The following is a 22,079-nucleotide window of genomic DNA, read 5'->3' as shown; positions in this document are numbered from 1 at the left end:
TCACGCAACACCAAAAATCTTAAAATGTCTTAATTTTTTTAGAGTTCTGAGTAGTACTCAAAGAGATCTAGAGTTCTTGTTAGGTTAGACCAATATTTCTGTGTAAATAAAGATTTTATAGCGATTTTAAAATTTTGGTGCTAACTTCACGCAACACCAAAACTCTTAAAATCTCTATATTTTTTAGACTTCTGAGTAGCACTCAAAGTGTTCTAGAGTTCTTCCTAGGTTACACTAATAGTTTTGGGTTAATAAAGATTTTATAGCGATTTTTGAATTTCGGTACTAACTTCACGCAACATAAAAAATCTTAAAATGTCTTTATTTTTTGAGAGTTCTGAGTAGTACTCAAAGAGTTCTAGAGTACTTGCTAGGATAGACCAATAGTTCTTGGGTAAATAAAGATTTTATAGCGATTCTAAAGTTTCGGTGGTAACTTCACGAAACACCAAAAATCCTAAAATGTCTACATTTTTTAGAGTTCTGTGTAGCACTCAAAGAGTTCTAGAGTTCTTGCTAGGTTAGACCAATAGTTCTGGGTAAATAAAAATTTTATAGCGATTTTAAATTTTTGGTGCTAACTTCATGCAACACCAGAAAATCTTATGTGTTTATATTTTTCAGAGTTCTGAGTAGAACTCAAAGAGTTCTAGAGTTCTTGGTAGGTTAGACCAATAGTTCTGTGTAAATAAAGATTTTATAGCGATTTTAAAATTTTGGTGCTAACTTCACGCAACACCAAAACTCTTAAAATCTCTATATTTTTTAGACTTCTGAGTAGCACTCAAAGTGATCTAGAGTTCTTCCTAGGTTACACTAATAGTTCTGGGTAAATAAAGATTTTATAGCGATTTTTGAATTTCGGTACTAACTTCACGCAACATAAAAAATCTTAAAATGTCTTAATTTTTTGAGAGTTCTGAGTAGTACTCAAAGAAATCTAGAGTTCTTGCTAGGATAGACCAATAGTTCTTTGGTAAATAAAGATTTTATAGCGATTCTAAAGTTTCGGTGGTAACTTCACGAAACACCAAAAATCTTAAAATGTCTATATTTTTTAGAGTTCTGTGTAGCACTCGAAGAGTTCAAGAGTTCTTTGTAGGTTAGAGCAATAGTTCTGGATAAATAAATATTTTATAGCGATTTTAAAATTTCGGTGCTAACTTCACGCAACACCAAAAATCTTAAAATGTCTATATTTTTTAGAGTTCTGAATAGCACTCAAAGATTTCAAGAGTTCTTGGTAGGTTGGACCAATAGTTCTGGGTAAATAAAGATTTTATAGCGATTTTAAAATTTCGGTGCTAACTTCACGCAACACCAAAAATTTTAAATTGTCTTTATTTTTAGGGTTCTGAGTAGCACTCAAAGATTTTTAGAGTTCTTGCTAGGTTAGACCAATAGTTCTGTGTAAATAAAGATCTTATAGCGATTTTAAAATTTTGGTGCTAACTTCACGCAACACCAAAAATCTTAAAATCTTTAAATTTTTTGAGTTCTGAGTAGCACTCAAAGAGTTCTAGAGTTCCTGCTAGGTTAGACCAATAGTTCTGGGTAAATAAACATTTTATAGCGTTTTTAAATTTCTGGTGCTAACTTCACGCAACACCAAAAATCTTAAAATGTCTATATTTTTTAGAGTTCTGGGTAACACTCAAAGATTTCAAGAGTTCTTGGTAGGTTGGACCAATAGTTCTGGGTAAAGAAAGATTTTATAGCGATTTTAAAATTTCGGTGCTAACTTCACGCAACACCAAAAATCTTAAAATGTATTTATTTTTAGAGTTCTGAGTAGAACTCGAAGAGTTCTAGAGTTCTTGCTAGGTTAGACCAATAGTTCTGGGTAAATAAAGATTTTATTGCGATTTTAAAATTTTGGTGCTAACGTCACGCAACACCAAAAATCTTAAAATGGCTTTATTTTTTAGAGTTCTGAGTAGCACTCAAAGAGTTCTAGAGTTCTTGCTAGGTTAGGCTATTAGTTCAGGGTAAATAAAGATTTTATAGCGATTTTACAGTTTTGGTGCTAAGTTCAAGCAACCCCAAAAATCTTAAAATGTTTCAATTTTTTGAGTTCTGAGTAGTACTCAAAGAGTTCTAGAGTTATTGCTAGGTTAGACCAATAGTTCTGGGTAAATAAAGATCTTACAGCGATTTTAAATTTTTGGTGCTAACTTCACGCAACACCAAAAATCTTAAAATGTCTATATTTTTTTGAGTTCTGAGTAACACTCAAAGATTTCAAGAGTTCTTGCTAGGTTAGGCCAATAGTTCTGGGTAAATAAACATTTTATCGCGAATTTAAAATTTCGATCCTAACAACGCAACACCAAAAATCTCAAAATCTCTATATTTTTTTAGAGTTCTGAGTCGCACTCAAGGAGTTCTAAAGTTCTTGCCAGGATAGGCCAATAGTTCTTTGTAAATAAAAATTTTATAGCGATTTTAATGTTTCGGTGGTAGCTTCACGAAACACCAAATATCTTAAAATGTCTATATTTTTTAGAGTTCTGAGTAGCACTGAAAGAGTTCAAGAGTTCTTGCTAGGTTAGGCTAGTAGTTCAGGGTAAATAAAGGTTTTATAGCGTTTTTGAAATTTCGGTGCTAACTTCACGCAACACCAAAAATCTTAAAATGTCCCAATTTTTTGAGTTCTGAGTAGTACTCAAAGAGTTCTAGAGTTTTTGCTAGGTTAGACCAATACTTCTGGGTAAATAAAGATTTTCTAGCGATTTTAAAGTTTCGGAGCCAATTTCACGCAACACCAAAAATCTTAAAATCACTATATTTTTAGAGGTCTGAGTAGCACTCAAAGAGTTCTAAAGTTCTTGCCAGGATAGGCCAATAGTTCTTTGTAAACAAAGATTTTATAACGATTTTAATGTTTCGGTGGTAACTTCACGAAACACCAAAATTCTTAAAATGTCTATATTTTTTGGAGTTCTGAGTAGCACTGAAAGAGTTCAAGAGTTCTTGCTAGGTTAGGCTAATAGTTCAGGGTAAATAAATAATTAATAGCGATTTAAAAGTTTCGGTGTAACTTCAAGCATCCCCAAAAATCTTAAAATGTCTTAATTTTTTTAGAGTTCTGAGTAGTACTCAAAGAGTTCTAGAGTTTTTGCTAGGTTAGACCAATACTTCTGGGTAAATAAAGATTTTCTAGCGATTTTAAAGTTTCGGAGCCAATTTCACGCAACACCAAAAATCTTAAAATCACTATATTTTTAGAGGTCTGAGTAGCACTCAAAGAGTTCTAAAGTTCTTGCCAGGATAGGCCAATAGTTCTTTGTAAACAAAGATTTTATAACGATTTTAATGTTTCGGTGGTAACTTCACGAAACATCAAAATTCTTAAAATGTCTATATTTTTTGGAGTTCTGAGTAGCACTGAAAGAGTTCAACAGTTCTTGCTAGGTTAGACCAATATTTCTGGGTAAATAAAGATTTTATAGCGATTTTAAAATTTCGTTACTAATTTCATGCCACATATAAAATCTTAAAATGTCTTAATTTTTTGAGAGTTCTGTGTAGTACTCAAAGAGTTCTAGAGTTCTAGCTAGGCTAGACCAATAGTTCTGGGTAAATAAAGATTTTATCGCGATTCTAAAGTTTCGGTGGTAACTTAACGAAACACCAAAAGTCTTAAAATGTCTATATTTTTTAGAGTTCTGAGTAGCACTCAAAGATTTCAAGAGTTCTTGGTAGGTTAGACCAATAGTTCTGTGTAAATAAAGATCTTATAGCGATTTTAAAATTTTGGTGCTAACTTCACGCAACACCAAAAATCTTAAAATCTCTAAATTTTTTGAGTTCTGAGTAGCACTCAAAGAGTTCCAGAGTTCCTGCTAGGTTAGACCAATAGTTCTGGGTAAGTAAAAATTTTATAGCGTTTTTAAATTTCTGGTGCTAACTTCACGCAACACCAAAATTCTTAAAATGTCTATATTTTTTGGAGTTCTGAGTAGCACTCAAAAAGTTCAACAGTTCTTGCCAGGTTAGACCAATATTTCTGGTAAATAAAGATTTTATAGCGATTTTTTTATTTCGGTACTAACTTCACGCAACATAAAAAATCTTAAAATGTCTTTATTTTTTGAGAGTTCTGAGTAGTACTCAAAGAGTTCTAGAGTACTTGCTAGGATAGACCAATAGTTCTTGGGTAAATAAAGATTTTATAGCGATTCTAAAGTTTCGGTGGTAACTTCACGAAACACCAAAAATCCTAAAATGTCTACATTTTTTAGAGTTCTGTGTAGCACTCAAAGAGTTCAAGAGTTCTTGGTAGGTTAGAGCAATAGTTCTGGATAAATAAATATTTTATAGCGATTTTAAAATTTCGGTGCTATCTTCACGCAACACCAAAAATTTTAAATTGTCTTTATTTTTTAGAGTTCTGAGTAGCACTCAAAGAGTTCTAGAGTTCTTGATAGGTTAGACCAATAGTTCTAGATAAATAAAAATTTTATAGCGATTTTAAAGTTTCGCTGCTAACTCACGCAAAACCAAAAATCTTATAATGTCTTTATTTTTTAGAGGTCTGAGTAGCACTCAAAGTGTTCTATAGTTCTTGCTAGGTTAGACCAAGGGTTCTTTGTAAATAAAGGTTTTATATCGAATTTAATGTTTCGGTGCTACCTTCACCAAAAACCAAAAATCATAACATGTCTATATTTATAAGAGTTCTGAGTAGCACTCAAAGAGTTCTAGAGTTCTTCCTAGGTTAGACCAATAGTTCTGGGTAAATAAATATTTTATAGCGATTCTAAGGTTTCGGTGGTAACTTCACGAACAACAAAAATCTTAAAATGTCTTTATTTTTTAGAGTTCTGAGTAGGACTCAAAGAGTTCATGAGTTCTTGGTAGGATAGACCAATAGTTCTGGATAAATAAAGATTTTATAACGATTTTAAAATTTCGCTGCTAACTCACGCAAAACCAAAAATCTTATAATGTCTTTATTTTTTAGAGTTCTGAGTAGTACTCAAAGAGTTCTAGAGTTCTTGCTAGGTTAGACCAATAGTTCTGGGTAAATAAAGATTTTCTTGCGATTTTAAAGTTTCGGACCCAATTTCACGCAACACCAAAAATCTTAAAATCTCTATATTTTTTAGAGGTCTGAATAGCACTCAAAGAATTCAAGAGTTCTTGCTAGGTTAGGCCAATAGTTCTGGGTAAATAAACATTTTATCGCGAATTTAAAATTTCGATCCTAACAACGCAACACCAAAAATCTTAAAATCTCTATATTTTCTTAGAGTTCTGAGTCGCACTCAAGGAGTTCTAAAGTTCTTGCCAGGATAGGCCAATAGTTCTTTGTAAATAAAAATTTTATAGCGATTTTAATGTTTCGGTGGTAGCTTCACGAAACACCAAATATCTTAAAATGTCTATATTTTTTAGAGTTCTGAGTAGCACTGAAAGAGTTCAAGAGTTCTTGCTAGGTTAGGCTAATAGTTCAGGGTAAATAAATAATTAATAGCGATTTAAAAGTTTCGGTGTAACTTCAAGCATCCCCAAAAATCTTAAAATGTCTCAATTTTTTGAGTTCTGAGTTGTAATCAAAGAGTTCTAGAGTTCTTGCTAGGTTGGACCAATAGTTCTGGGTAAATAAAAATTTTATAGCGATTTTAAAATTTTGGTGCTAACTTCACGCAACACCAAAAATCTTAAAATGTCTTAATTTTTAGAGGTCTGAGTAGCACTCAAAGAGTTCTAAAGTTCTTGCCAGGATAGGCCAATAGTTCTTTGTAAACAAAGATTTTATAACGATTTTAATGTTTCGGTGGTAACTTCACGAAACACCAAAATTCTTAAAATGTCTATATTTTTTAGAGTTCTGAGTAGCACTGAAAGAGTTCAAGAGTTTTTGCTAGGTTAGACCAATACTTCTGGGTAAATAAATTTTTTCTAGCGATTTTAAAGTTTCGGAGCCAATTTCACGCAACACCAAAAATCTTAAAATCTCTATATTTTTAGAGGTCTGAGTAGCACTCAAAGAGTTCTAAAGTTCTTGCCAGTATAGGCCAATAGTTCTTTGTAAACAAAGATTTTATAACGATTTTAATGTTTCGGTGGTAACTTCACGAAACACCAAAATTCTTAAAATGTCTATATCTTTTAGAGTTCTGAGTAGCACTGAAGGAGTTCAAGAGTTCTTGCCAGGTTAGGCTAATAGTTCAGGGTAAATAAATAATTAATAGCGATTTAAAAGTTTCGGTGTAACTTCAAGCATCCCCAAAAATCTTAAAATGTCTCAATTTTTTTGAGTTCTGAGTTGTAATCAAAGAGTTCTAGAGTTCTTGCTAGGTTAGACCAATAGTTCTGGGTAAATAAAAATTTTATAGCGATTTTAAAATTTTGGTGATAACTTCACGCAACACCAAAAATCTTAAAATGTCTTAATTTTTTTAGAGTTCTGAGTAGTACTCAAAGAGATCTAGAGTTCTTGTTAGGTTAGACCAATATTTCTGTGTAAATAAAGATTTTATAGCGATTTTAAAATTTTGGTGCTAACTTCACGCAACACCAAAACTCTTAAAATCTCTATATTTTTTAGACTTCTGAGTAGCACTCAAAGTGTTCTAGAGTTCTTCCTAGGTTACACTAATAGTTTTGGGTTAATAAAGATTTTATAGCGATTTTTGAATTTCGGTACTAACTTCACGCAACATAAAAAATCTTAAAATGTCTTTATTTTTTGAGAGTTCTGAGTAGTACTCAAAGAGTTCTAGAGTACTTGCTAGGATAGACCAATAGTTCTTGGGTAAATAAAGATTTTATAGCGATTCTAAAGTTTCGGTGGTAACTTCACGAAACACCAAAAATCCTAAAATGTCTATATTTTTTAGAGTTCTGTGTAGCACTCAAAGAGTTCAAGAGTTCTTGGTAGGTTAGAGCAATAGTTCTGGATAAATAAATATTTTATAGCGATTTTAAAATTTCGGTGCTATCTTCACGCAACACCAAAAATTTTAAATTGTCTTTATTTTTTAGAGTTCTGAGAAGAACTCAAAGAGTTCTAGAGTTCTTGCTAGCTTAGACCAATAGTTCTGGGTAAATAAAGATTTTATAGCGATTTTAAAATTTTGGTGCTAACCTCACGCAACACCAATAATCTTAAAATGCCTTTATTTTTTAGAGTTCTGAGTAGCACTCAAAGAGTTCTAGAGTTCTTGATAGGTTAGACCAATAGTTCTAGATAAATAAAAATTTTATAGCGATTTTAAAGTTTCGCTGCTAACTCACGCAAAACCAAAAATCTTATAATGTCTTTATTTTTTAGAGGTCTGAGTAGCACTCAAAGTGTTCTATAGTTCTTGCTAGGTTAGACCAAGGGTTCTTTGTAAATAAAGGTTTTATATCGAATTTAATGTTTCGGTGCTACCTTCACCCAAAACCAAAGTCATAACATGTCTATATTTATAAGAGTTCTGAGTAGCACTCAAAGAGTTCTAGAGTTCTTCCTAGGTTAGACCATTAGTTCTGGGTAAATAAATATTTTATAGCGATTCTAAGGTTTCGGTGGTAACTTCACGAACAACAAAAATCTTAAAATGTCTTTATTTTTTAGAGTTCTGAGTAGGACTCAAAGAGTTCATGAGTTCTTGGTAGGTTAGACCAATAGTTCTGGATAAATAAAGATTTTATAACGATTTTAAAATTTCGCTGCTAACTCACGCAAAACCAAAAATCTTATAATGTCTTTATTTTTTAGAGTTCTGAGTAGTACTCAAAGAGTTCTAGAGTTCTTGCTAGGTTAGACCAATAGTTCTGGGTAAATAAAGATTTTCTTGCGATTTTAAAGTTTCGGACCCAATTTCACGCAACACCAAAAATCTTAAAATCTCTATATTTTTTAGAGGTCTGAGTAGCACTCAAAGAATTCAAGAGTTCTTGCTAGGTTAGGCCAATAGTTCTGGGTAAATAAACATTTTATCGCGAATTTAAAATTTCGATCCTAACAACGCAACACCAAAAATCTTAAAATCTCTATATTTTTTTAGAGTTCTGAGTCGCACTCAAGGAGTTCTAAAGTTCTTGCCAGGATAGGCCAATAGTTCTTTGTAAATAAAAATTTTATAGCGATTTTAATGTTTCGGTGGTAGCTTCACGAAACACCAAATATCTTAAAATGTCTATATTTTTTAGAGTTCTGAGTAGCACTGAAAGAGTTCAAGAGTTCTTGCTAGGTTAGGCTAATAGTTCAGGGTAAATAAATAATTAATAGCGATTTAAAAGTTTCGGTGTAACTTCATGCATCCCCAAAAATCTTAAAATGTCTCAATTTTTTTGAGTTCTGAGTTGTAATCAAAGAGTTCTAGAGTTCTTGCTAGGTTAGACCAATAGTTGTGGGTAAATAAAAATTTTATAGCGATTTTAAAATTTTGGTGCTAACTTCACGCAACACCAAAAATCTTAAAATGTCTTAATTTTTAAAGGTCTGAGTAGCACTCAAAGAGTTCTAAAGTTCTTGCCAGGATAGGCCAATAGTTCTTTGTAAACAAAGATTTTATAACGATTTTAATGTTTCGGTGGTAACTTCACGAAACACCAAAATTCTTAAAATGTCTATATTTTTTAGAGTTCTGAGTAGCACTGAAAGAGTTCAAGAGTTCTTGCTAGGTTAGGCTAATAGTTCAGGGTAAATAAATAATTAATAGCGATTTAAAAGTTTCGGTGTAACTTCAAGCATCCCCAAAAATCTTAAAATGTCTCAATTTTTTTGAGTTCTGAGTTGTAATCAAAGAGTTCTAGAGTTCTTGCTAGGTTAGACCAATAGTTCTGGGTAAATAAAAATTTTATAGCGATTTTAAAATTTTGGTGCTAACTTCACGCAACACCAAAACTCTTAAAATCTCTATATTTTTTAGACTTCTGAGTAGCACTCAAAGTGTTCTAGAGTTCTTCCTAGGTTACACTAATAGTTCTGGGTAAATAAAGATTTTATAGCGATTTTTTAATTTCGGTACTAACTTCACGCAACATAAAAAATCTTAAAATGTCTTTATTTTTTGAGAGTTCTGAGTAGTACTCAAAGAGTTCTAGAGTACTTGCTAGGATAGACCAATAGTTCTTGGGTAAATAAAGATTTTATAGCGATTCTAAAGTTTCGGTGGTAACTTCACGAAACACCAAAAATCCTAAAATGTCTATATTTTTTAGAGTTCTGTGTAGCACTCAAAGAGTTCAAGAGTTCTTGGTAGGTTAGAGCAATAGTTCTGGATAAATAAATATTTTATAGCGATTTTAAAATTTCGGTGCTATCTTCACGCAACACCAAAAATCCTAAAATGTCTTTATTTTTTAGAGTTCTGAGTAGGACTCAAAGAGTTCATGAGTTCTTGGTAGGTTAGACCAATAGTTCTGGATAAATAAAGATTTTATAACGATTTTAAAATTTCGCTGCTAACTCACGCAAAACCAAAAATCTTATAATGTCTTTATTTTTTAGAGTTCTGAGTAGTACTCAAAGAGTTCTAGAGTTCTTGCTAGGTTAGACCAATAGTTCTGGGTAAATAAAGATTTTCTTGCGATTTTAAAGTTTCGGACCCAATTTCACGCAACACCAAAAATCTTAAAATCTCTATATTTTTTAGAGGTCTGAGTAGCACTCAAAGAATTCAAGAGTTCTTGCTAGGTTAGGCCAATAGTTCTGGGTAAATAAACATTTTATCGCGAATTTAAAATTTCGATCCTAACAACGCAACACCAAAAATCTTAAAATCTCTATTGTTTTTTAGAGTTCTGAGTCGCACTCAAGGAGTTCTAAAGTTATTGCCAGGATAGGCCAATAGTTCTTTGTAAATAAAAATTTTATAGCGATTTTAATGTTTCGGTGGTAGCTTCACGAAACACCAAATATCTTAAAATGTCTATATTTTTTAGAGTTCTGAGTAGCACTAAAAGAGTTCAAGAGTTCTTGCTAGGTTAGGCTAATAGTTCAGGGTAAATAAATAATTAATAGCGATTTAAAAGTTTCGGTGTAACTTCATGCATCCCCAAAAATCTTAAAATGTCTCAATTTTTTTGAGTTCTGAGTTGTAATCAAAGAGTTCTAGAGTTCTTGCTAGGTTAGACCAATAGTTGTGGGTAAATAAAAATTTTATAGCGATTTTAAAATTTTGGTGCTAACTTCACGCAACACCAAAAATCTTAAAATGTCTTAATTTTTAAAGGTCTGAGTAGCACTCAAAGAGTTCTAAAGTTCTTGCCAGGATAGGCCAATAGTTCTTTGTAAACAAAGATTTTATAACGATTTTAATGTTTCGGTGGTAACTTCACGAAACACCAAAATTCTTAAAATGTCTATATTTTTTAGAGTTCTGAGTAGCACTGAAAGAGTTCAAGAGTTCTTGCTAGGTTAGGCTAATAGTTCAGGGTAAATAAATAATTAATAGCGATTTAAAAGTTTCGGTGTAACTTCAAGCATCCCCAAAAGTCTTAAAATGTCTCAATTTTTTTGAGTTCTGAGTTGTAATCAAAGAGTCCTAGAGTTCTTGCTAGGTTAGACCAATAGTTCTGGGTAAATAAAAATTTTATAGCGATTTTAAAATTTTGGTGCTAACTTCACGCAACACCAAAAATCTTAAAATGTCTTAATTTTTTTAGAGTTCTGAGTAGTACTCAAAGAGATCTAGAGTTCTTGTTAGGTTAGACCAATATTTCTGTGTAAATAAGATTTTATAGCGATTTTAAAATTTTGGTGCTAACTTCACGCAACACCAAAACTCTTAAAATCTCTATATTTTTTAGACTTCTGAGTAGCACTCAAAGTGTTCTAGAGTTCTTCCTAGGTTACACTAATAGTTCTGGGTAAATAAAGATTTTATAGCGATTTTTTAATTTCGGTACTAACTTCACGCAACATAAAAAATCTTAAAATGTCTTTATTTTTTGAGAGTTCTGAGTAGTACTCAAAGAGTTCTAGAGTACTTGCTAGGATAGACCAATAGTTCTTGGGTAAATAAAGATTTTATAGCGATTCTAAAGTTTCGGTGGTAACTTCACGAAACACCAAAAATCCTAAAATGTCTATATTTTTTAGAGTTCTGTGTAGCACTCAAAGAGTTCAAGAGTTCTTGGTAGGTTAGAGCAATAGTTCTGGATAAATAAATATTTTATAGCGATTTTAAAATTTCGGTGCTATCTTCACGCAACACCAAAAATTTTAAATTGTCTTTATTTTTTAGAGTTCTGAGAAGAACTCAAAGAGTTCTAGAGTTCTTGCTAGCTTAGACCAATAGTTCTGGGTAAATAAAGATTTTATAGCGATTTTAAAATTTTGGTGCTAACCTCACGCAACACCAATAATCTTAAAATGCCTTTATTTTTTAGAGTTCTGAGTAGCACTCAAAGAGTTCTAGAGTTCTTGATAGGTTAGACCAATAGTTCTAGATAAATAAAAATTTTATAGCGATTTTAAAGTTTCGCTGCTAACTCACGCAAAACCAAAAATCTTATAATGTCTTTATTTTTTAGAGGTCTGAGTAGCACTCAAAGTGTTCTATAGTTCTTGCTAGGTTAGACCAAGGGTTCTTTGTAAATAAAGGTTTTATATCGAATTTAATGTTTCGGTGCTACCTTCACCCAAAACCAAAAATCATAACATGTCTATATTTATAAGAGTTCTGAGTAGCACTCAAGGAGTTCTAGAGTTCTTCCTAGGTTAGACCAATAGTTCTGGGTAAATAAATATTTTATAGCGATTCTAAGGTTTCGGTGGTAACTTCACGAACTACAAAAATCTTAAAATGTCTTTATTTTTTAGAGTTCTGAGTAGGACTCAAAGAGTTCATGAGTTCTTGGTAGCTTAGACCAATAGTTCTGGATAAATAAAGATTTTATTACGATTTTAAAATTTCGCTGCTAACTCACGCAAAACCAAAAATCTTATAATGTCTTTATTTTTTAGAGTTCTGAGTAGTACTCAAAGAGTTCTAGAGTTCTTGCTAGGTTAGACCAATAGTTCTGGGTAAATAAAGATTTTCTTGCGATTTTAAAGTTTCGGACCCAATTTCACGCAACACCAAAAATCTTAAAATCTCTATATTTTTTAGAGGTCTGAGTAGCACTCAAAGAATTCAAGAGTTCTTGCTAGGTTAGGCCAATAGTTCTGGGTAAATAAACATTTTATCGCGAATTTAAAATTTCGATCCTAACAACGCAACACCAAAAATCTTAAAATCTCTATATTTTTTAGAGTTCTGAGTCGCACTCAAGGAGTTCTAAAGTTCTTGCCAGGATAGGCCAATAGTTCTTTGTAAATAAAAATTTTATAGCGATTTTAATGTTTCGGTGGTAGCTTCACGAAACACCAAATATCTTAAAATGTCTATATTTTTTAGAGTTCTGAGTAGCACTGAAAGAGTTCAAGAGTTCTTGCTAGGTTAGGCTAATAGTTCAGGGTAAATAAATAATTAATAGCGATTTAAAAGTTTCGGTGTAACTTCAAGCATCGCCAAAAATCTTAAAATGTCTCAATTTTTTTGAGTTCTGAGTTGTAATCAAAGAGTTCTAGAGCTCTTGCTAGGTTAGACCAATAGTTCTGGGTAAATAAAAATTTTATAGCGATTTTAAATTTTGGTGCTAACTTCACGCAACACCAAAAATCTTAAAATGTCTTAATTTTTTTAGAGTTCTGAGTAGTACTCAAAGAGATCTAGAGTTCTTGTTAGGTTAGACCAATATTTCTGTGTAAATAAAGATTTTTTAGCGATTTTAAAATTTTGGTGCTAACTTCACGCAACACCAAAACTCTTAAAATCTCTATATTTTTTAGACTTCTGAGTAGCACTCAAAGTGTTCTAGAGTTCTTCCTAGGTTACACTAATAGTTCTGGGTAAAGAAATATTTTATAGCGTTTTTAAAGTTTCGCTGCTAACTTCAAGAAAAAAATCATAAAGTAGGTATATTTTTTAGAGTTCTGAGTAGCACTCAAAGAGTTCATCAGTTCTTGCTAGGTTCGACCAATATTTCTGGGTAAATAAAGATTTTATAGCGATTTTAAAATTTCGGTACTAATTTCACGCCACATATAAAATCTTAAAATGTCTTAATTTTTTGAGAGTTCTGTGTAGTACTCAAAGAGTTCTAGAGTTCTAGCTAGGCTGGACCAATAGTTCTGGGTAAATAAAGATTTTATCGCGATTTTAAAGTTTCGGTGGTAACTTAACGAAACACCAAAAATCTTAAAATGTCTATATTTTTTTGGGTTCTGAGTAGCACTGAAAAATTTCAACAGTTCTTGCTAGGTTAGACCAATATTTCTGGGTAAATAAAGATTTTATAGCGATTCTAAAATTTCGGTACTAACTTCACTCAACATAAAAAATCTTAAAATGTCTTAATTTTTTGAGAATTCTGAGTAGTACTCAAAGAGTTCTAGAGTTCTTGCTAGGTTAGACCAATAGTTCTGGGTAAATAAAAATTTTATAGCGATTTTAAATTTTTGGTGCTAACTTCATGCAACACCGGAAAATCTTATGTGTTTATATTTTTTAGAGTTCTGAGTAGAACTCAAAGAGTTCTAGAGTTCTTGGTAGGTTAGACCAATAGTTCTGTGTAAATAAAGATTTTATAGCGATTTTAAAATTTTGGTGCTAACTTCACGCAACACCAAAACTCTTAAAATCTCTATATTTTTTAGACTTCTGAGTAGCACTCAAAGAGTTCTAGAGTTCTTCCTAGGTTACACTAATAGTTCTGGGTAAATAAAGATTTTATAGCGATTTTTGAATTTCGGTACTAACTTCACGCAACATAAAAAATCTTAAAATGTCTTAATTTTTTGAGAGTTCTGAGTAGTACTCAAAGAGTTCTAGAGTTCTTGCTAGGATAGACCAATAGTTCTTGGGTAAATAAAGATTTTATAGCGATTCTAAAGTTTCGGTGGTAACTTCACGAAACACCAAAAATCTTAAAATGTTTATATTTTTTAGAGTTCTGTGTAGCACTCAAAGAGTTCAAGAGTTCTTTGTAGGTTAGAGCAATAGTTCTGGATAAATAAATATTTTATAGCGATTTTAAAATTTCGGTGCTAACTTCACGCAACACCAAAAATTTTAAATTGTCTTTATTTTTTAGAGTTCTGAGAAGAACTCAAAGAGTTCTAGAGTAATTGCTAGGTTAGACCAATAGTTCTGGGTAAATAAAAATTTTATAGCGATTTTAAAATTTTGGTTCTAACTTCACACAACACCAAAAATCTTAAAATGTCTTTATTTTTTTAGGGTTCTGAGTAGCACTCAAAGAGTTCTAGAGTTCTTGGAAGGTTAGACCAATAGTTCTGTGTAAATAAAGATTTTATAGCGATTTTAAAATTTTGGTGCTAACTTCAAGCAACACCAAAACTCTTAAAATCTCTATATTTTTTAGACTTCTGTGTAGCACTCAAAGTGTTCTAGAGTTCTTCCTAGGTTACACTAATAGTTCCGGGTAAATAATCATTTTATAGCGTTTTTAAAGTTTCGCTGCTAACTTCAAGAAAAACCAAAATTCATAAAATAGGTATATTTTGTAGAGTTCTGAGTATCACTCAAAGCGTTCAACAGTTCTTGCTAGGTTAGACCAATAGTTCTGGGTAAATTAAGTTTTTATAGCGATTTAAAAATTTCGGTGCTAACTTCACGCAACACCAAAAATCTTAGAATGTCTTTATTTTTAGAGTTCTGAGTAGAACTCAAGGAGTTCTAGAGTTCTTGCTAGGTTAGAGCAATAGTTGTGGGTAAATAAATATTTTATAGCGATTCTAAAGTTTCGGTGGTAACTTCACGAAACACCAAAAATCTTAAAATGTCTATATTTTTTTGAGTTCTGAGTAGCACTCAAAGAGTTCAAGAGTTCTTGGTAGGTTAGACCAATAGTTCTGGATAAATAAAGATTTTATAGCGATTTTAAAATTTCGGTGCTAACTTCACGCAACACCAAAAATCTTAAAATGTATTTATTTTTAGAGTTCTGACAAGTAAACCTTACGTTTGGGTGAATCGAGTTGCTGACTGAGACACATATGAGAAAGTAGTACTAAATGTGGTCAGTATTTCAGTGAAATTTTAGGTGCGAAGCTCCAGAGGTTTAGGAGATACAGTTACCAGAACATCACATGGAAGTACAGAATAGTCTTCATACAGTTGGAGGTAAAAGCTCTGTAAGACTTCTTGTAACGACAAAAGGTGAATAACAAATATATGGGTACATATTAGGACTAGGGGGAAGTCATATAGTAAGGGTATACCTGACGGCGGCCATCTTGAAATCCGCCATTTTGAATTAAGGTTAAGTTTTTAAAATAGGAATAGGGTCATATGATACATGATTTAAGGCGCAAATTTAATCAGAAGAACAATGGTGATGTTAATTTTGATTTACGCGCAATTGGTAAAAAGTTACAGGGAAATTAAATATTGTTGCAGCATATGTATTAGTCCTTTACCCCACCTTGTAAATTTTGTGTTAATGATAATAATTAAATAAAAAGCAGGTGGATAAATATTAGGTTTATGGTAAGAGTTGTCTTGATGGCGTCCATGTTCAAATCAGCCATTTTGAATCAGACAAAAGTTTTAAACAAAACACATAACAGTGACACCTTATTAATAGCAAATTTTACCATAAATCCAACCATATAACTATTTTTGCTTTATCATTACCCAGCATTTGTTATCGCATAAACAAGTTGGAAATTTAAGGAAAAATGACCAAAGTGGAATTGAGTCATAATTGAACTTGGGTCTTTCTTCCAGAAAGTCCTCAATTAGTACAATCAGTATGTAGTTCAAAAAAGAGTGCATGACTTGCACAAATGCTCTGCTCACAATGAGCACACCTGACAAAGGCAATCGAGTTAACTTGACACATTTGTCGTTAACAATTCCGTCAAAGCAGTAGTCGTAAGGAGCGATCCATTTAATTTTGTGCTGGTTAAAGATAAAACAAAAATGGTTATACCGTTGGAGTTATGGTAAAATTTGCTATTAATAAGGTGTCACTGTTATGCGTTTTGTTTAAAACTTTTGTCTGATTCAAAATGGCGGATTTGAACATGGACGCCATCAAGGCAACTCTTACCATAGACCTAATATTTATACACCTGCTTTTTATTTAATTATTATCATTAACACAAAATTTACAAGGTGGGGTAAAGGACTAATACATATGCTGCAACAATATTTAATTTCCCTGTAACTTTTTACCAATTGCGCGTAAATCAAAATTAACGTCACCATTGTTCTTCTGATTAAATTTGCGCCTTAAATCATGTATCACATGACCCTATTCCTATTTTAAAAACTTAACCATAATTCAAAATGGCGGATTTCAAGATGGCCGCCGTCAGGTATACCCTTACTATATGACTTCCCCCTAGTCCTAATATGTACCCATATATTTGTTATTCACCTTTTGTCGTTACAAGAGGTCTTATAGAGCTTTAACCTCCAACTGTATGAAGACTATTCTGTACTTCCATGTGATGTTCTGGTAGCTGTATCTCCTAAACCCCTGGAGCTTCGCACCTAAAACTTCACTGAAATACTGACCACATTTAGTACTACTTTCTCATATGTGTCTCAGTCAGCAACTCGATTCACCCAAACGTAAGGTTTACTTGTGAGTAGAACTCGAAGAGTTCTAGAGTTCTTGCTAGGTTAGACCAATAGTTCTGGGTAAATAAAGATTTTATTGCGATTTTAAAATTTTGGTGCTAACGTCACGCAACACCAAAAATCGTAAAATGGACTTATTTTTTAGAGTTCTGAGTAGCACTCAAAGAGTTCTAGAGTTCTTGCTAGGTTAGGCTATTAGTTCAGGGTAAATAAAGATTTTATAGCGATTTTAAAGTTTTGGTGCTAAGTTCAAGCAACCCCAAAAATCTTAAAATGTTTCAATTTTTTGAGTTCTGAGTAGTACTCACAGAGTTCTAGAGTTATTGTTAGGTTAGACCAATAGTTCTGGGTAAATAAAGATCTTACAGCGATTTTAAATTTTTGGTGCTAACTTCACGCAACACCAAAAATCTTAAAATGTCTCAATCTTTTGAGTTGTGAGTAGTACTCAAAGAGTTCTAGAGTTCTTGCTAGGTTAGACTAATAGTTCTGGGTAAATAAAGATTTTCTTGCGATTTTAAAGTTTCGGACCCAATTTCACGCAACACCAAAAATCTTAAAATCTCTATATTTTTTAGAGGTCTGAGTAGCACTCAAAGAATTCAAGAGTTCTTGCTAGGTTAGGCCAATAGTTCTGGGTAAATAAACATTTTATCGCGAATTTAAAATTTCGATCCTAGCAACGCAACACAAAAAATCTTAAAATCTCTATATTTTTTTAGAGTTCTGAGTCGCACTCAAGGAGTTCTATAGTTCTTGCCAGGATAGGCCAATAGTTCTTTGTAAATAAAAATTTTATAGCGATTTTAATGTTTCGGTGGTAGCTTCACGAAACACCAAATATCTTAAAATGTCTATATTTTTTAGAGTTAGAGTAGCACTGAAAGAGTTCAAGAGTTCTTGCTAGGTTAGGCTAGTAGTTCAGGGTAAATAAAAATTTTTATAGCGTTTTTAAAATTTCGGTGCTAACTTCACGCAACACCAAAAATCTTAAAATGTCCCAATTTTTTGAGTTCTGAGTAGTACTCAAAGAGTTCTAGAGTTTTTGCTAGGTTAGACCAATACTTATGGGTAAATAAAGATTTTCTAGCGATTTTAAAGTTTCGGAGCCAATTTCACGCAACACCAAAAATCTTAAAATCACTATATTTTTAGAGGTCTGAGTAGCACTCAAAGAGTTCTAAAGTTCTTGCCAGAATAGGCCAATAGTTCTTTGTAAACAAAGATTTTATAACGATTTTAATGTTTCGGTGGTAACTTCACGAAACACCAAAATTCTTAAAATGTCTATATTTTTTAGAGTTCTGAGTAGCACTGAAAGAGTTCAAGAGTTTTTGCTAGGTTAGGCTAATAGTTCAGGGTAAATAAATAATTAATAGCGATTTAAAAGTTTCGGTGTAACTTCAAGCATCCCCAAAAATCTTAAAATGTCTCAATTTTTTTGAGTTCTGAGTTGTAATCAAAGAATTCTATAGTTCTTGCTAGGTTAGACCAATAGTTCTGGGTAAATAAAAATTTTATAGCGATTTTAAAATTTTGGTGCTAACTTCACGCATCACCAAAAATCTTAAAATGTCTTAATTTTTTTAGAGTTCTGAGTAGTACTCAAAGAGATCTAAAGTTCTTGTTAGGTTAGACCAATATTTCTGTGTAAATAAAGATTTTATAGCGATTTTAAAATTTTGGTGCTAACTTCACGCAGCACCAAAACTCTTAAAATCTCTATATTTTTTAGACTTCTGAGTAGCACTCAAAGTGTTCCAGAGTTCTTCCTAGGTTACACTAATAGTTCTGGGTAAATAAACATTTTATAGCGTTTTTAAAGTTTCGCTGCTAACTTCAAGAAAAAAAAATCATAAAGTAGGTATATTTTTTAGAGTTCTGAGTAGCACTCAAAGAGTTCAACAGTTCTTGCTAGGTTAGACCAATATTTCTGGGTAAATAAAGATTTTATAGCGATTTTAAAATTTCGGTACTAATTTCACGCCACATATAAAATCTTAAAATGTCTTAATTTTTTGAGAGTTCTTTGTAGTACTCAAAGAGTTCTAGAGTTCTAGCTAGGCTAGACCAATAGTTCTGGGTAAATAAAGATTTTATCGCGATTCTAAAGTTTCGGTGGTAACTTAACGAAACTCCAAAAATCTTAAAATGTCTATATATTTTAGAGTTCTGAGTAGCACTCAAAGATTTCAACAGTTCTTGCTAGGTTAGACCAATATTTCTGGGTAAATAAAGATTTTATAGCGATTCTAAAATTTCGGTACTAACTTCACTCAACATAAAAAATCTTAAAATGTCTTAATTTTTTGAGAATTCTGAGTAGTACTCAAAGAGTTCTAGAGTTCTTGCTAGGTTAGACCAATAGTTCTGGGTAAATAAAAATTTTATAGCGATTTTAAATTTTTGGTGCTAACTTCATGCAACACCAGAAAATCTTATGTGTTTATATTTTTTAGAGTTCTGAGTAGAACTCAAAGAGTTCTAGAGTTCTTGGTAGGTTAGACCAATAGTTCTGTGTAAATAAAGATTTTATAGCGATTTTAAAATTTTGGTGCTAACTTCACGCAACACCAAAACTCTTAAAATCTCTATATTTTTTAGACTTCTGAGTAGCACTCAAAGTGTTCAAGAGTTCTTGCTAGGTTAGGCTAGTAGTTCAGGGTAAATAAAAATTTTTATAGCGTTTTTAAAATTTCGGTGCTAACTTCACGCAACACCAAAAATCTTAAAATGTCCCAATTTTTTGAGTTCTGAGTAGTACTCAAAGAGTTCTAGAGTTTTTGCTAGGTTAGACCAATACTTATGGGTAAATAAAGATTTTCTAGCGATTTTAAAGTTTCGGAGCCAATTTCACGCAACACCAAAAATCTTAAAATCACTATATTTTTAGAGGTCTGAGTAGCACTCAAAGAGTTCTAAAGTTCTTGCCAGAATAGGCCAATAGTTCTTTGTAAACAAAGATTTTATAACGATTTTAATGTTTCGGTGGTAACTTCACGAAACACCAAAATTCTTAAAATGTCTATATTTTTTAGAGTTCTGAGTAGCACTGAAAGAGTTCAAGAGTTTTTGCTAGGTTAGGCTAATAGTTCAGGGTAAATAAATAATTAATAGCGATTTAAAAGTTTCGGTGTAACTTCAAGCATCCCCAAAAATCTTAAAATGTCTCAATTTTTTTGAGTTCTGAGTTGTAATCAAAGAATTCTATAGTTCTTGCTAGGTTAGACCAATAGTTCTGGGTAAATAAAAATTTTATAGCGATTTTAAAATTTTGGTGCTAACTTCACGCATCACCAAAAATCTTAAAATGTCTTAATTTTTTTAGAGTTCTGAGTAGTACTCAAAGAGATCTAAAGTTCTTGTTAGGTTAGACCAATATTTCTGTGTAAATAAAGATTTTATAGCGATTTTAAAATTTTGGTGCTAACTTCACGCAGCACCAAAACTCTTAAAATCTCTATATTTTTTAGACTTCTGAGTAGCACTCAAAGTGTTCCAGAGTTCTTCCTAGGTTACACTAATAGTTCTGGGTAAATAAACATTTTATAGCGTTTTTAAAGTTTCGCTGCTAACTTCAAGAAAAAAAATCATAAAGTAGGTATATTTTTTAGAGTTCTGAGTAGCACTCAAAGAGTTCAACAGTTCTTGCTAGGTTAGACCAATATTTCTGGGTAAATAAAGATTTTATAGCGATTTTAAAATTTCGGTACTAATTTCACGCCACATATAAAATCTTAAAATGTCTTAATTTTTTGAGAGTTCTTTGTAGTACTCAAAGAGTTCTAGAGTTCTAGCTAGGCTAGACCAATAGTTCTGGGTAAATAAAGATTTTATCGCGATTCTAAAGTTTCGGTGGTAACTTAACGAAACTCCAAAAATCTTAAAATGTCTATATATTTTAGAGTTCTGAGTAGCACTCAAAGATTTCAACAGTTCTTGCTAGGTTAGACCAATATTTCTGGGTAAATAAAGATTTTATAGCGATTCTAAAATTTCGGTACTAACTTCACTCAACATAAAAAATCTTAAAATGTCTTAATTTTTTGAGAATTCTGAGTAGTACTCAAAGAGTTCTAGAGTTCTTGCTAGGTTAGACCAATAGTTCTGGGTAAATAAAAATTTTATAGCGATTTTAAATTTTTGGTGCTAACTTCATGCAACACCAGAAAATCTTATGTGTTTATATTTTTTAGAGTTCTGAGTAGAACTCAAAGAGTTCTAGAGTTCTTGGTAGGTTAGACCAATAGTTCTGTGTAAATAAAGATTTTATAGCGATTTTAAAATTTTGGTGCTAACTTCACGCAACACCAAAACTCTTAAAATCTCTATATTTTTTAGACTTCTGAGTAGCACTCAAAGTGTTCTAGAGTTCTTCCTAGGTTACACTAATAGTTCTGGGTAAATAAAGATTTTATAGCGATTTTTGAATTTCGGTACTAACTTCACGCAACATAAAAAATCTTAAAATGTCTTAATTTTTTGAGAGTTCTGAGTAGTACTCAAAGAGTTCTAGAGTTCTTGCTAGGATAGACCAATAGTTCTTGGGTAAATAAAGATTTTATAGCGATTCTAAAGTTTCGGTGGTAACTTCACGAAACACCAAAAATCTTAAAATGTCTATATTTTTTAGAGTTCTGTGTAGCACTCAAAGAGTTCAAGAGTTCTTTGTAGGTTAGAGCAATAGTTCTGGATAAATAAATATTTTATAGCGATTTTAAAATTTCGGTGCTAACTTCACGCAACACCAAAAATTTTAAATTGTCTTTATTTTTTAGAGTTCTGAGAAGAACTCAAAGAGTTCTAGAGTTCTTGCTAGGTTAGACCAATAGTTCTGGGTAAATAAAAATTTTATAGCGATTTTAAAATTTTGGTTCTAACTTCACACAACACCAAAAATCTTAAAATGTCTTTATTTTTTTAGGGTTCTGAGTAGCACTCAAAGAGTTCTAGAGTTCTTGGAAGGTTAGACCAATAGTTCTGTGTAAATAAAGATTTTATAGCGATTTTAAAATTTTGGTGCTAACTTCAAGCAACACCAAAACTCTTAAAATCTCTATATTTTTTAGACTTCTGTGTAGCACTCAAAGTGTTCTAGAGTTCTTCCTAGCTTACACTAATAGTTCCGGGTAAATAATCATTTTATAGCGTTTTTAAAGTTTCGCTGCTAACTTCAAGAAAAACCAAAATTCATAAAATAGGTATATTTTGTAGAGTTCTGAGTATCACTCGAAGAGTTCAACAGTTCTTGCTAGGTTAGACCAATATTTCTGGGTAAATAAAGTTTTTATAGCGATTTAAAAATTTCGGTGCTAACTTCACGCAACACCAAAAATCTTAGAATGTATTTATTTTTAGAGTTCTGAGTAGAACTCAAGGAGTTCTAGAGTTCTTGCTAGGTTAGAGCAATAGTTGTGGGTAAATAAATATTTTATAGCGATTCTAAAGTTTCGGTGGTAACTTCACGAAACACCAAAA

Source organism: Thermobia domestica, chromosome 6 (genome assembly GCF_964235325.1).
Source record: "Thermobia domestica chromosome 6, izTheDome1.hap1.1, whole genome shotgun sequence".
In the NCBI taxonomy this organism is placed as follows: domain Eukaryota; kingdom Metazoa; phylum Arthropoda; class Insecta; order Zygentoma; family Lepismatidae; genus Thermobia; species Thermobia domestica.
This window is presented reverse-complemented; position numbering follows the sequence as displayed.